We start from the raw sequence: 13,702 nt of genomic DNA on the forward strand, positions 1-13,702 counted from the left end.
ACAGATATGTGGCTAGAGAGAACTTGCAAGTATCTACTTACGATTTTTAAAGATAGACAGGGTAGCCCGTCTTTGCAACACTCCTTTTTTTTCTTATTTGAATTTAATTAAATTAATTTTATTTTAATTTAATTTATTTTATTTTATTTTTCTTGTTTTGTTTTGAATTTCGGAAGTATGTCTATTGACCAAAAATTATTGTAATTGACCCCCACAAATATAAATAATTTTTTTAACGCGATTTGAAAAAATTTTTTTTCACTGAAAAATTTAGGTACCTACCCCCTGTCGATTTTTCTTAAAAAGTAGTTTTTCATTTTTAGTAATTTTATTTGACGCCCTACAGAAAAATTGTCTAATACTTTTTTGTAGGTACCCATGAGCTCTACTTCAGAAAAAAGTTTCATTGAAATATATTCATTATTGTAGGAGTTATGGCTGCTTGAAAATTGGACCATTTTTATGAGGTTTTTCTCATTTTGCGGGGTCAGGGATCAAGTTTTCGGATATTTTTGCGATTTGTACATATTCTCCGCCAAAATACGCGTAGTTTGCTTTTTTAAACATTAAAATCGTCCAATCCGTTCAGAAGTTATGATGTTTTAAAGATTTGCATGAAAATTCGGGCAAACATTTCTGTCCTGAAATCATACTTTCGGTAAGGAATTTTTTTCTCGAAACTGGGTAGGATTTCGTGGGTATATCTGTTGATAAAAAATGATTGTAAGTGATCCCTGGAACCGAAAATAATTTTTTTAGAACGATTTGAAATTTTTTTTTTCATCGAACAATTTCTGCACCAATTGAATTTTTTTTTCGAGAGTATGCCGGATAATCGAAATTTTACTGTACATCCTCAAGTAGAAATTTATAAATATCAGAAAGGTGCAGCATTTCCCGTCTTAATCGCAATAAATCGACCATAAATCTCGTTTAACCGAGAATGTTCGCCAATTTTTGATTTCGTTAGATCGCGAAAGTCGAAGCGGCTGAACTGTGATCCGAAATCGTCTTAAGGGCATCTTCCGCGTTTCCGCCGTGCAACGATTCGGTTTAAGAACTCGTTCCACCGTAATGAAATTAGAATGTGCATCGTAAAACGCGTGCCGGCGCGCAGAATAGGACGACTCGCTTAGATACGGTAAAAGGTCAGTTTGAACAAAAGGTCAGTTTAATTCCATTAGATCGTAGAAGCCTCTAATGTTCGTTCGCGTGGGTAGAAGTGGAGAAATTTGCGGGGCGATCGCTTAAACAACGTCGCGTATCGTTGCATCTCCGCCCCCGATGGGAATTACGTGTTCCGGGAGTTTCCTCATTTTTCTTTTCTTTTCGACTTGTTCTTTTCTATTCCACGGCATCGATATTTCAGGGGTTCCAAATCTTTCCTTTGTTCGGAATCAATACTTCGGGGATTCTTAACCAGCTTCCCCGTTTAGTCATCCCGGCAATCGATACGCTAGTTTTCGTTGAGTCACTCCGACTCGAAGACCAGGACGCGTCAGAGATACCCTCCAGAGAGAGACTGCTCCTTTTATCTCGTCTCGTTGTTTTCGAGCTTTTCAATGTTTCTTCCGGCTAACGAGGACGCTCGAGACGCTCGTCGTTTTGCTTCTTTTGTTTATAATCGGTCCACGGTAGACGTGCCTAGACTCCACCGTTTCAGGGTATATTTTTCTCCTTTGCTGTAAGAGTAGTCGATCCTTTTATATTTACAATAATTATTAAGCTTGTAAATTACAGCACGTCTCACTTTTAATACTCGATAATTTTTTAAACTTTTGAGTGTTCACTTAATTACCGAACCCTCTTTTTTATTTTCCTCCCTTTATGTCGATAGCGTTAAGTACTGGTACCGTGGATGGTCCAGTTGCTGGTGCTATTCTCTTAGCAGAATTTTTTGGTTCGCTGGAACGGGAACCCCAAGGGTCTGTCAGAGGTACCTGCGAAACGATCTCTTTGTTTCCAGTAGAACGCGCCAGCACACAAGAGATCAGGAAGTCCTTTCGTTTTCTTCGATAAGATCGTCGGTCTCCCTCGGTGCGGCTCTCCGATGCTTCATTTTTCGAGAGAAACGATGCCACCGACCGATTATTACAATGCGTCCGATTCGCAACCAGGCCAATAATCCTCCGACATTAGCGTTCGTGCATCTGATCTCGCGTTCTTACGTTAAAAACTTTAATTTCTCGTCCCACGGCGCGATGGTCGAGGCAGATAGCCTTCTGAATTAATAGGCTAGCTCGCAATAGGGCTGGGGCTAATCAGATTGTTACTATTCGGATATTCGTAGGAATAAACACTCCAATATCCAAAAATGCGTTCATGGTCTTTATATTATTTTTAAGCTAGTTCTCCCCAACTTTTAGCCAGAGTTACTCTGCAAAGTAACCTCTGTTATTTTATTAACATTGGAAGTTGATATCTCAAAGGTGGAGTGCTTACGCCCACGCGGTTTTAGGTGACTCAACATATAGTATAAAGGCGTAACGCGGCTATGTTTTATTCAAATGCGCGTTCTATCGGATCGATCACGATTATCCCGATGTGAAACAACCTGTATAGGAGAAGTTGGCAGCACAGAGGGTTACGTAGTGCCCTGAGATCGGCGAGCGTTTCTGCTTATGGTGGACTAATGTATTTTGTAACTTGTAGATCTTGGATAAGGAGCAGTTACGGCTTCTGTAAGTGACAGCGGAGGATATAGTGGTTCTCAACCATCGACCGGACTAACTCTGTTTCCCGATACTCGCAGAATCCTCCAGATTTCTCCACTCTCGATCCTTTGGGCCTCGGTTAAGCATCTAAGTTGATCAAAAAAACAAACTATAGTGTTCTATTCCTATCAGGAATATTGTTTTAATAATCCTCTTCGCAAAGTGTCACGATTGAACCGTCCCACAACGGTAAACTATAGTAACGTTCGCCATATTTGCCTACCGAAATAATGTAATGAATTGTAAACGTAAAACGTATACAGGGGAAAACGATCAAAATATATATCCAGCGTTGCGTTTGCCAGAGATTTAGCAAACCGCATTCCATTCGAGCCCCCGGGGACGAACACCGTGTTTCGTCCATTGAACGAAGCAAATATAATTGTTGCTAACGCTTTGCGTTAATGATGCCCTCGCAAATATCAACGCGGGATCTCGATATATCCGAAGGTTACTCGAGCGACAAATTTGCAGCGCACCTCATTATTTGCCGCGTTAATTGAACAGCGGGCATATCCCTCGCGTACACGTTTCGCATCGAGACGATTCCTTTCCATCGAATGATCGAAAGTAGACATTACGCCATTATTACGCTAATGCATTCTCGGCGGCGTTTAGCTCCATGCCGCTATTTCATCGCTGGACTATATATCGCTGCTATACTACTCGTTCCAATACTCATCGTTCAGGACTCGCTTCCTTGTTTGGTAATACATTTTAATTTCTCAAGTAACCCTTAAATAATCAATTTCTTTGTATCCATTTTCCCATTGAAACGCTTGCATGCTGAATTCACTACTGTATTTTTATTGACATTGGGGTTAATAATAATTCAGGCAACCATGGACATTGACATGGTAGTTGGAAAAGCGAAATTCTTGCACGTAGTCCTAACTCGTCTATGATTAATTAAGAAGTTCTGCTTTGAAAAGAAAATGAATTTAAATTTTTGTCCGCTTCTGAAGATTTACTAGTCGCATTTGGCCGGTGGAAACACGCGACAGCGAGGGGGTGAATTCTCATCGATATCTGAAGGCGTTCGAGGGAACATTAGTGGGTCCAGATAGGGGCGAATTATTCCTCCGTGGGTCCTTATCATCGTAGCGCAGAGGATATTAGGGGAACGTAGGAGTTTTGGGGTAGTTGACCCCTTTCGCGAATCAGCTGTTCGCTCCGCGGTTAGAGGAGGGCGAAGAGGGGAGGGGGGCACCTCGGGCGGCAGATTTCAAAGCATACCAGAGGCCGTGGAGAGAGGAAGCAGCGCGAAAGAGCGTACGGGAGGAACGACGAAGACAGAGAGCCACGGTGAGGAGAGCGTATTAGTCGAAGAAAGGACAAGGATCGCGGATGAGAGAGGTGAAACGGTCCAGACAGAGGCGAGCGAGACGGAAAACGAGAGGATCGAAGCAGAGAGAAAGAGGCAACGAGACGGACGCGTGGGAGAGTTCGCCTCCATCGGCACGGTGCTCAACCTTGCACAGGTGAGCGGAAGTCGGGGCGAGCCTCTCTTCGCGTCTTTGAAACTTCCATTAGCTCGTGGGAAATTTGATCTCGCTCGTTTTTCCCCTTTTCGGACTCTGCTGTCGCGTTTCGTGCACCGAACGAACGCCTCTCTCGATTTTATAATGGATTTTCGGTGGACCGAACTCCGGTACTTTCAACTTTTTTACCCGGAGAGTTTGTTCTAGAGATAAATCGAACAGGTTAGCAATGTCCAGCGTTTTACAGGATCAGAGTGTGTTCAAGCCTTCATTTTTGTTCGAAAAATACAAGACTCGCCCATGGACCAGCTAAGAACTATAAATGGCACCTCGATGGGAAGAAAACAGCGATTTTGATCGAATTTGAGTAACTTCGCGGAACGAGAGTGCCATACAGGTCGACGGAGGTTGTAAACGCGACGATTGCGGGCGTGAGAGAGGCGCAGCGTTGCTAATTGAACCACGATCTCGCGCGACGAAAAAGTTACACGGATGACAGAGTGGGGCAAATTGTGACCGGGTGTCGCAAACGTTGATTTACCGCGGCAGAAATATCAAAGCGTCATCATTGATGGCACTTCGTGTCCGTCGACCGAGTACCGCTCTCGACCCTGTCAATTGGTTCAAGCTGGACTGGTAGGCGCTCGAGAATTAAATCAATTAAAGGGACGCGTCGTTCCGTTATATTATTTGCACCGTCGCCGCCGCTGGTCGTAAATTCGCGTGACGGATCGCGTCTCTTCGTCGATCATTATCTTTTATCGCCATGTCATTTTCATACCCCTGTGCGAGAAACTGGATTCGACGATAAATTAAACGCGTAATGAGGGTGGACGATATTACAAATCGACCGTGCGAAAGTATCCCGGCCATCGGGGCAAAATTGACGTTATTAACCCCTTCACTGTGCTTTCAACAACCATTCGTAATTTTAACATATTTTTAAGCATCAGACTAGAATCCCTTAAATTAACATCCCAAAATTCGCTGACGCTTCTGCAAATTTACAACGAAACGAGACTACCGGGGCTTCTCTTTCGACCGTTGATGAACAACGAGTGGCCAGAAACGTAATTCTAGTAATAGAAATAATAAAGCTGCGTCGGAAACACCTGTACGAATTTCGCGATACGAAACGAGCAGGCTCGAGTGCCTTGCCAGACACGTTCGCTACACGCGTCTGTACGAGCACGTAAGCGTACAATAGCATCGAGTGCGCACTCGAAGATAGTTAGCGTACGTTAACTAGTCCGAACGATCGCGGTGGAAGCTCGGATGGGCGAATAATTAGCACACACGCTCGAGGACTTTCCGCGCGGTGATACTACGCGATTGCAGAAACGTTAACCGACGCCAATTAAATGTCAACGATAGTCGAGGTTTGCCAACTATCGCTCAAACGAGAAAGGAACGGATGGAGAATCAGATTTGAATCATCAGGAAACGTGGACTTAAAATAGAATTTCAACATTTTTCATCGCCCATATTTGTGGTCCAAGTCGGAAGGATTTAATATTAATGTTTTATCTGAAGAATCATGGTGATCCGCCATGTTGCAAAGAATTAGGGGACATCGTTCCCCCGGAATTGTTCTCCGGGCAGTTCGAAGCGCGACACGATGAAACGAAATTGAGGATAAAACGCGAAGTGACTCTTCTGGCCGCAGTCGAGGGATGAAAGGGCGACGAAGGGCGAAGGGAGAAGGACGGGGGTCGGTTATAAAGAAAGAAGAAAAGGAAAGGTGGCGCGAACCGGTGGCCGAGTGGCGCCAGCAGCCTTTTTCCTCGTGTCGTAACAACGGCTCGCTTCCTCCCGCCTTTTCCTCTTCATCCCTTCGGTTCTTCCCTTCGTTTCTTTCCTCGCTAGCCACCCGACTATTTTTCAACGGTAGTTGTTTATCGAAACGTTGTTCTACTTAGCCGTGGCTCGAGACTTTCACGACTCGCGGTGTTTATAGTTAGACCAGCTTCCTCCAAAGGCAAAAACTCGACTCGCCCGTGCAATAATTAGAAGCGAGTTCTTTTTGTGTCAGAGGATACATTTAGATGTAAATTGAATGTATATCGGTTTGTAGAAACGAGTATAAACGCCGAACAAGATGCAGTTTTTCGGTTTCGAGGCTGCAGGGAAATTTCGTTTCGTTATTTTGTAATGGAACGACGAGGTACACTCTGCGCATGGAACATTGGTATTAAGTTATTCCATATTGTTCGCTGTTATACGGCTGAATCGCGTCACGTAAATGCGTCGGCGCACAGGAGAAAAAGTCATTTACCACGAGGAGATAATTACGCCAGTTAGTCGGTTCGGTAATTAGGGGAATTGAATCCATGTCGATCATGGTCGTGTCGCCGGATGGTAGCCAATTAATTTGCGGTGGCCACGATAATCGTGGTTAGAGTCAAATCGGCGTCCGACTAATCGTGTCGGTGTGCGTGCGTCTCGCTAATTACCGATTTGATCCCTTAATGAACACCGAAATCGCGAAATGATGGATGTCAAATATCGACAGACTACTCGACTCTCTCCGATTTTATTTGAAAACAGTAGATCACGCGCTCCTTTCGCTTCTAAATTATTAGGAAATGTAAAATAAATTTTCGTATTTTGAGAAATGCAGAAACTTGACCTTGTGTTGCGAAAAAATGGCGGGCAAAGAGCCGTGGAATGTGCCTTTGTCGCCCGTGGTCTTCGCAGTGTCTCGATTCAGCGTTTCGAAACGGCCAAACGTCCCGAATGGAAATATTTCCACGGATCGAGTTTCGATCGCTTGTTAGTGAAGATGTTAAGGCGAAATCTTAATGGTCGGGAATGAGAGAAAGGGGAGGAACAGGTTCTGAGCCTGACGATGAGTACCTATCGAGACTTCTCGATTCGATTGGCCTGGGACGTTTAACTCGAGGAAGGTTTATTTAATGGAGTAACGTTTATTCCAAGGGAAAATGCTTTGGAATCCTTTTAATCGCGCGGTTCATTTAAACTCTCCATTTCCATTAAGAAAAATATATATATGTATAAATAAACGATGTCTGCTTGTAAGTATGAATTCTACGAACGAAACAATTTATTCTCTCCCCGTTTAATCCCGAGGCGGAAAACTGTTCTAACGATTTCAACCGTGCTCCTCTAACCTTTCCGTCGTTCATTTTGTTTCAGGTGAGTATCGAGCGTTCGAACATTCGAAGTAGTACGGGAGAGTAATTAGCGATTCGATTTGTCTACGTCGAGGTAAGATTAAATCTGGTTAATTGATTATGGAATTTGTTTGCGAACGAGAAATGTATGTATATAATTTATTTCCAGAAGTAGTTCAGTTAAAATAGAAATTAGAAGAATTAGCAAACGAAGAAGAAATATAAAAATTAGGTTAACGAAGATCTTAATAAATCAGTACCCTTAAAACCATTACAGGTATTTTAATGAAAATTGGGACGTTCGAGGAACACTGAACGAAGTTACGAAACACGTAAAATCGGTGAAAGGGGAATCGATATCCATCGGTCGTTAAATGTTCGATCATTATTTACAGGGATCGTTTTACAACAATTATACCGCGTAAATTTTCGTGCTGGTCGACGAGAAGGATCGTTAGGTTAAAAACCCGGAAGAGGTTCGATTAAGACGGAGACACAGATCGCGGCTCGTTGATCGATGAAAATTGAAACCAATCAATATTAATGGCGCTCGAACGACCGCGAAACGCCGCAATCATTATCGTATTTCACTGTACTATAACGCATATTAATTGGCCGACGTCGACGGTTGCGCGTTTGCAATTGAACGGACCCCGGTTCCGTAGTTCGCTGTATAATTAACGAGGTAACGAACAATTTTCGTGAATGGCCGGCCAAGAAGTAAAGCCGCCTCCTCGCGGAACCAGTTTCGATACCGCTCGTAATTTGTCCCTTTGTTAATTTACCGACGGCCGCCAGCAGCTTTCGCCGCTACGAGCCTCAGAACGCCTTTCAGTCAATGTTTTACGTCGACGATTTTTCATCGTTCTTTTCTCTCCCGACCGAGAGGAAGGTCTAATAAAACGCTGAAAATATTCACGATGACGCGTCCTGAGACAGGACGTTCTCAGACGTCTTTGTTGAATGCAGATTCCTTAATTAAGAATCGAGCGTGCCACGCGCTTCGTCGTTGGAACTTAACGCGTCAACACACGTTGATTCTCGTGAAATAAAATAGGTATCGTATTTACCCCACCACGAGATTTCACAAAATTATTTTAAATTCGATACTCGCATCTCTTTAGAATTCATTTTCAGTAGAATATTATTGATAACTCGTTATTATCATGATTAGAGTAAATTGCACGGGAAAAAATCGAGCTAAAAATTTCAATATTATACGTCGTGTACTTTCTTGAAGAAAGAATTTATAAACACACGCGATTCGTCAGAAGTTTGCAACTGGAACCAATTTTAAATCGTGCGAGACTTTCCGTCCGAAATGTCAGTTTCTTCTCGACGCTGTGTTTCCATTTAGCCAGCGCAGAGTGTTTCGCGCGATTCGTTGATTGCCGATTGAAAGCGCATATTTGCACAGGCGCAAATATCAACGCACACGCGTTACCCGGTCGTTTGTTCAGCGCGACACTTGGTGCACGGACGAGTTACTTGTGCGCCCCGATGCCGGTGCCGACCGATTTCACCCCGTTCGTCGCCAATTTAATTATGCCACTCTAATCGAATCATTCTATTTCGCGTCAACGGCCGTTTCGACCGGGGGCACACCGAGGCCTCTGTTTCGCATGTTTTTCTCGTCGACCGTCGACAGAGAGTCGCCGAAGTGACTCAAGAGTAGCCGTTTGACCTGTTCCAATTAGGGTAAACTAATTCAGAATCTCGATCGTTCCTAGCGATCGGCTACATATGGCTATTGACGTTGGATAAGCCTTTCTGTTGACCTCAACGGCAACCTACTTTGTACGCCATTTTGTCGTTTAGGAAAATCGCCGTTCGCTGCACCTAGAAAGTTACAAGTAACGTCGTTTAGTTTCGTTTGGATGATTTTTATGAAATCAATAGACTCGATTTTACTACTTATTTAATGATAATTATTTGCCAGAAGAGATACGAAATGGGAAGAGATATTTTTTATAGTTATCCGTAATTAGATACTTATTAGATTTATCCATGTACATGGAAAGACTGCAATCAGCGCTCTAACTCAGATTAAGTCTCTCACGGGTGGAAACCTTTGGAATTAATTAACCGCGTAAGTGGGATACGGTACTGTATTTCGATTGTCGATTCTCGTTTCGTAGAGACGCGCATAGCGGTACGTTAGTCCCGTTTAACGAGCCGATCGACACAGAGGCTCGATAATTTCTGAATAATTGAGAATTTTCTCCTGGAAGGCCGACACCGTACATTCGTATCAGTTATAATTGGCGAGTCCGCATCGTGTAGAGACGTTTTTCGAAACTTTTGTTCGGTCTAGAAAGTTTAACCTGGAATTCGGGGAGTTCGGGTCGCTGGCCGTCTACGATTTTCGTGATTGCGTCTCCCGGAGGCGGGAAACCGAGATCACAAAGGCGAAAGGAGAGAAAAAGGAAGCGGCACAGATGCCACCGTGAGATATTCGACGACACTCTGGTCCCGCCAGGCACTGGATGCACGCGACTGTTCTCTCGCGTCGAAGATGCACGGTCGGTGTTGGTTCCCCTGGTCGTGAAACACCGGTCCCTTTGATACTGGCCCTTCGCGTGCGTGGGTCTGCGCGTTCGCTGGCCCGGAGAAAAGTGGCGCTGCCGAAGAATGCACCTTGCTTCGCCCAGGTAGCCCCTCGTCCGCGAACGAACCTTTTCGGACGGCTCCTGGCCGCGCCTCGCGCCACGTTCTTGCGTGTAAAGTGCGTTTTTTAGCTCCCGATTCGACCAGTCCCCCGGTGTCGAGCAGGACTTTTTGAACTGGTTCGAAGGACGACGAAAATTAGGATGTACCGGATCGGCTTTTGCAACATTAGCGATCCCCGGTTATTAGATACTCGGAGTGGCCATTTTTATATTTCTGCGAAACGCTGAACCGCCTCAGATACCGATTTCTTTTTTGGAAATCCTCGACTTGCGTTTTGGGAATTAAATTGTGGCGAATCTGAAGAATCAAAGGGCAACAAAAAATGCACGATTTTATTCCGTTCCAATCTCGAACGCCTTCTGACATTTCTGCCAGGGTTTGTTGCAAAGATGCTGCCGCGATCGATTCGAGGATTTTCAAGGATTTCTACTTTTCTTGCGACAGCATAAAATTAACATCTTATCGATGGAGCCACGGGACAGAGCATTAATACCCAGGAGGGAAAGTATAAATACGTAGAAACTAGTAGCGAACAAAATTCATTTAGTTTCGAGGGGGAAATACAACTGTAGCTCTTCCAAATGAAAAGCTTATATTTACAAATTTAGAAAATCGCATTTTACAGGCGGGACAAAAAGAGCAACTTCTCTCCTGGTGATTCTTTGAAAAGGTTTTCGAGCAAGATGGCGTCGGTTCAAGGATGTCCCCAGTTTCCACGGTCGGGGAGATTCGCGCGAGATTAACAAGCCACGGGAAGAAAAGAAGGCTCGCGATAATCTTGGCCGATTCTTTAGCTTCGTTTTCGTCTTTTTTCCGCCGCCTCGGTTCTCCTTGCATTCCTGTTACGTACCGAATCCTCGGTCGGATTCCTGGCCTGGTCTCTCGGTTCGTATATCGTTGCACGCGCGGCGGTGTGCAGCTGCAACCAGGCTGGCAACTGCGGAGCAGGTGATACGAACACATGCTGCATGGACCATGCTCCGTAACTCCCTTTCGTGCCATCTCATTGGCCGCGACAGGGAGGAAGAGAGACTTTCCTCCTCCGGAGGACTCAATCGAGCCCTGGGCCCCCTCGAAACGAAAAAGTGTGATTTTTTTCGGACGCCCCATCCAGCCAGAAAAAAACCTGGCCATCCCAGGGAGCCTTCCTTGCACCTGGAAGTCTCGATTCGCGCGTTTAACCCCTTCGATATCGAGTAAAACCTGGAAACGTGGCTCCATGATCTAGATTTTGAGTTACAAAGATTTTAAAAATGTATAATTCGGTGTGGATACCCTGTAAATTACAAGTCAAGCCTCATTAGCGAGATAAGTCTTGTGGAAGAGAGATTCGTGGTCTTTTCTACCCCTCGCCACGCGATTCCGTTTCATCCTGATTCGCATGCGTGCCGGCTCGTCCCTCCTTTCCTCGAGAACCTCCTGGCGTTATTAACGTTTGCCATTATCGTTATAGCCCGGCGTTTCCTCCCAGTTCTCTTCCTCCTCCTTTTTGTTAGTATTTTTATTTTTATATCCGCTTCCGAGGTACCGCGCTCAATAATCGCCCCCTGGAAAGTGCAGCCTTCTAAGGCGCCCGCCATTTTTCTTCCCTCACAAGGTGTTCTCCAAGGGATCATTTTATTCGAATAATAGATATCGAATACCATAAACCTGTAACAATTTAACAATCACATTTATTCGACTAGTAAAGGACAGGGAAGCCCAAACAATTGTCACTTCGAATGTAAACTATACACTCCAATTTCTATCAGAATCATAGTGGATTCATTTGTTTCTAGAACCATGAAACAAAAAATTTTCTTTCAGTACACTTGGGTAAAACGATTTTGGACACGAAACAAAGACAAATTAGATCAAGCGATTTCGTAATAAAACACGTTCTCCGTGTGAATCAGTTAAGGGTTGAACTTGTTACAGAGCCAGAAGCTTTCGATCGAGTTTATTTGATCTTGCAAGGGATATAGACGTCCAAAGTCGATTAAGAATCAAGCTCATCGACGCGTAGACGACTCCTCTGCCACTTGGCTGCCTCCAAGGCCAGGTTCGATCGCGTGTTTATCGGCGATCCGCTCCAGGGGATGGCGGCACGCGAATCGTCCTCTCTCTCGATCGACTCGTACTCCTCGGGAAATTCCGGATGCGTTTTTCGACGATTGACATAAATGGACCGTGGTGGGGAAACCAGCGGGGATAGAACGGCGCCGGGCAATCTTCCAATTTCGCTCGAACGAGCAGGGGGAGGGAGCATGTCCTCTTGCATTAAGCCGCGTCTTTATTGAGTACCGCTTCTACAACTGTCGCCCGCGCGTCCATTATTCGCACGCAACGCGTCTTTTAAGAGACGCGTCGCGTCTAATGGCGAGGACGTCTGACTCCTGCCGTCTAATTTGTCGCCGGTTCCCGTTACCGCCGATCTAGCGACGAACCTTGGCACGAAACGCTCCGCTACCTTGCACCACGGACGAATAGTTTAAAATAAATCGTAGCTTCGACGTGGAAATATCATGTGGCACGAAATTGTCCCGTCCGTTCGATGCGAATTCGCGTCTACTGGCCGCCGCAAGTAGCTTTATTAACTTTTTCCGGTCGTCGTAATCGGGGCGGAAAAAAGACGCGTACGCCAGTTTCAAAGTTTTCATCGAGGCATTGTTAAGATAATAAAAATCTATATTTCGTATAATATAGAAATAACTTGTCAGTTTTGAGTGGACAATGGTACCAATTATTATATTAAAAATCAATAGGGGTGTGGAGGGTGAAAAGAGTCAATTGCTAACAAGTTTGATAGAAGTATCGAAATAGTTTTCACCCAAAATATTAAGACACTTAAAAATCGCGTGGTCTGTAATCGTTTTAAAATCGTTTCCTCGACTGATTAAGGGGAAAGTTTCTCCAGAGCGGATACTCGAATACAAATTAACATTGCTCTGAAATCGCAATGTTTGGCTTCCGTGCAGTACTAATTACGCAACTTATAGTACGGTATATCGTTGCTATTACAATAGCGATGCAGCTTAATTGCACGCTCCGATAGCTCGTAATACTTTTAATGATCCCGCGGATACAGGATTGGATCGAGCGTTGAAAAATGCTCGGTACTTTCGTAACGAGCGTTCTTTAACGAAGTTTGTCGCGAGAACACCGAGGATCCTTGTTTTCTATTTTCCTTTATCCACGTTCACGTATTCCCCGGCAATAGTAATTGTTCAATATGCTACGAAAGCGTCCCGCGATAAATCATTTTCATGGCTGCCCGGTCTCGCGTGGAGATTTACGACGCTCGATCTTTTCGGAACGACTATCTCGTCTTGCAACGGCGATAAAACGCTAGCAGAAATATTCCCCTCCCGTTTCCTTCGCAATCCTATTTTCCGTACGCTGACACGTACTGCGGAGCAAGGCGTCATCGGGCGTCGCGTCGTCTATCGTCTTCAAATTATTTTTCCGAGGGAAAACTTGGCGATCTCCTATCGCCCGAGAAATCCGAAAAACGTTGCATCCTTCATAAAAATTAAAAATTAAGAATCAACGTTTATTTCTATATTTCCAAAGACGATTCCAAATTGAAGAACCGAATTTTCAAGAGACACTTGATTAAATCTGTAACGTATGGGTTTCCTAATTATAAATCTTATCTTTTTATTCAAACGTACAGTAGCATGAATTATACAAAATTTCGTTCTATTAAAAACGTCTGCTCGAC

General features: G+C 44.3%; 1 protein-coding gene across 3 annotated transcripts in view; it reads left to right on the plus strand.

Annotated features, from left to right (window-relative positions):
- Dlp (glypican dally-like) overlaps window positions 1–13,702 on the plus strand; it is a 119,089-nt gene that overhangs the window by 64,958 nt on the left and 40,429 nt on the right. Inside the window, exon 2 of one of the 3 annotated variants that reach the window (XM_076765037.1) lies at window positions 7,352–7,423. The exons of the other annotated variants lie outside the window; for them this stretch is intronic. The gene's annotated coding sequence lies outside the window, so the exon portion shown is untranslated. The remainder of the gene's footprint in view (window positions 1–7,351; window positions 7,424–13,702) is intronic. 3 annotated transcript variants of the gene reach the window in all.

The sequence above is a fragment of the Colletes latitarsis genome, chromosome 5 (genome assembly GCF_051014445.1).
Source record: "Colletes latitarsis isolate SP2378_abdomen chromosome 5, iyColLati1, whole genome shotgun sequence".
NCBI lineage: Eukaryota > Metazoa > Arthropoda > Insecta > Hymenoptera > Colletidae > Colletes > Colletes latitarsis.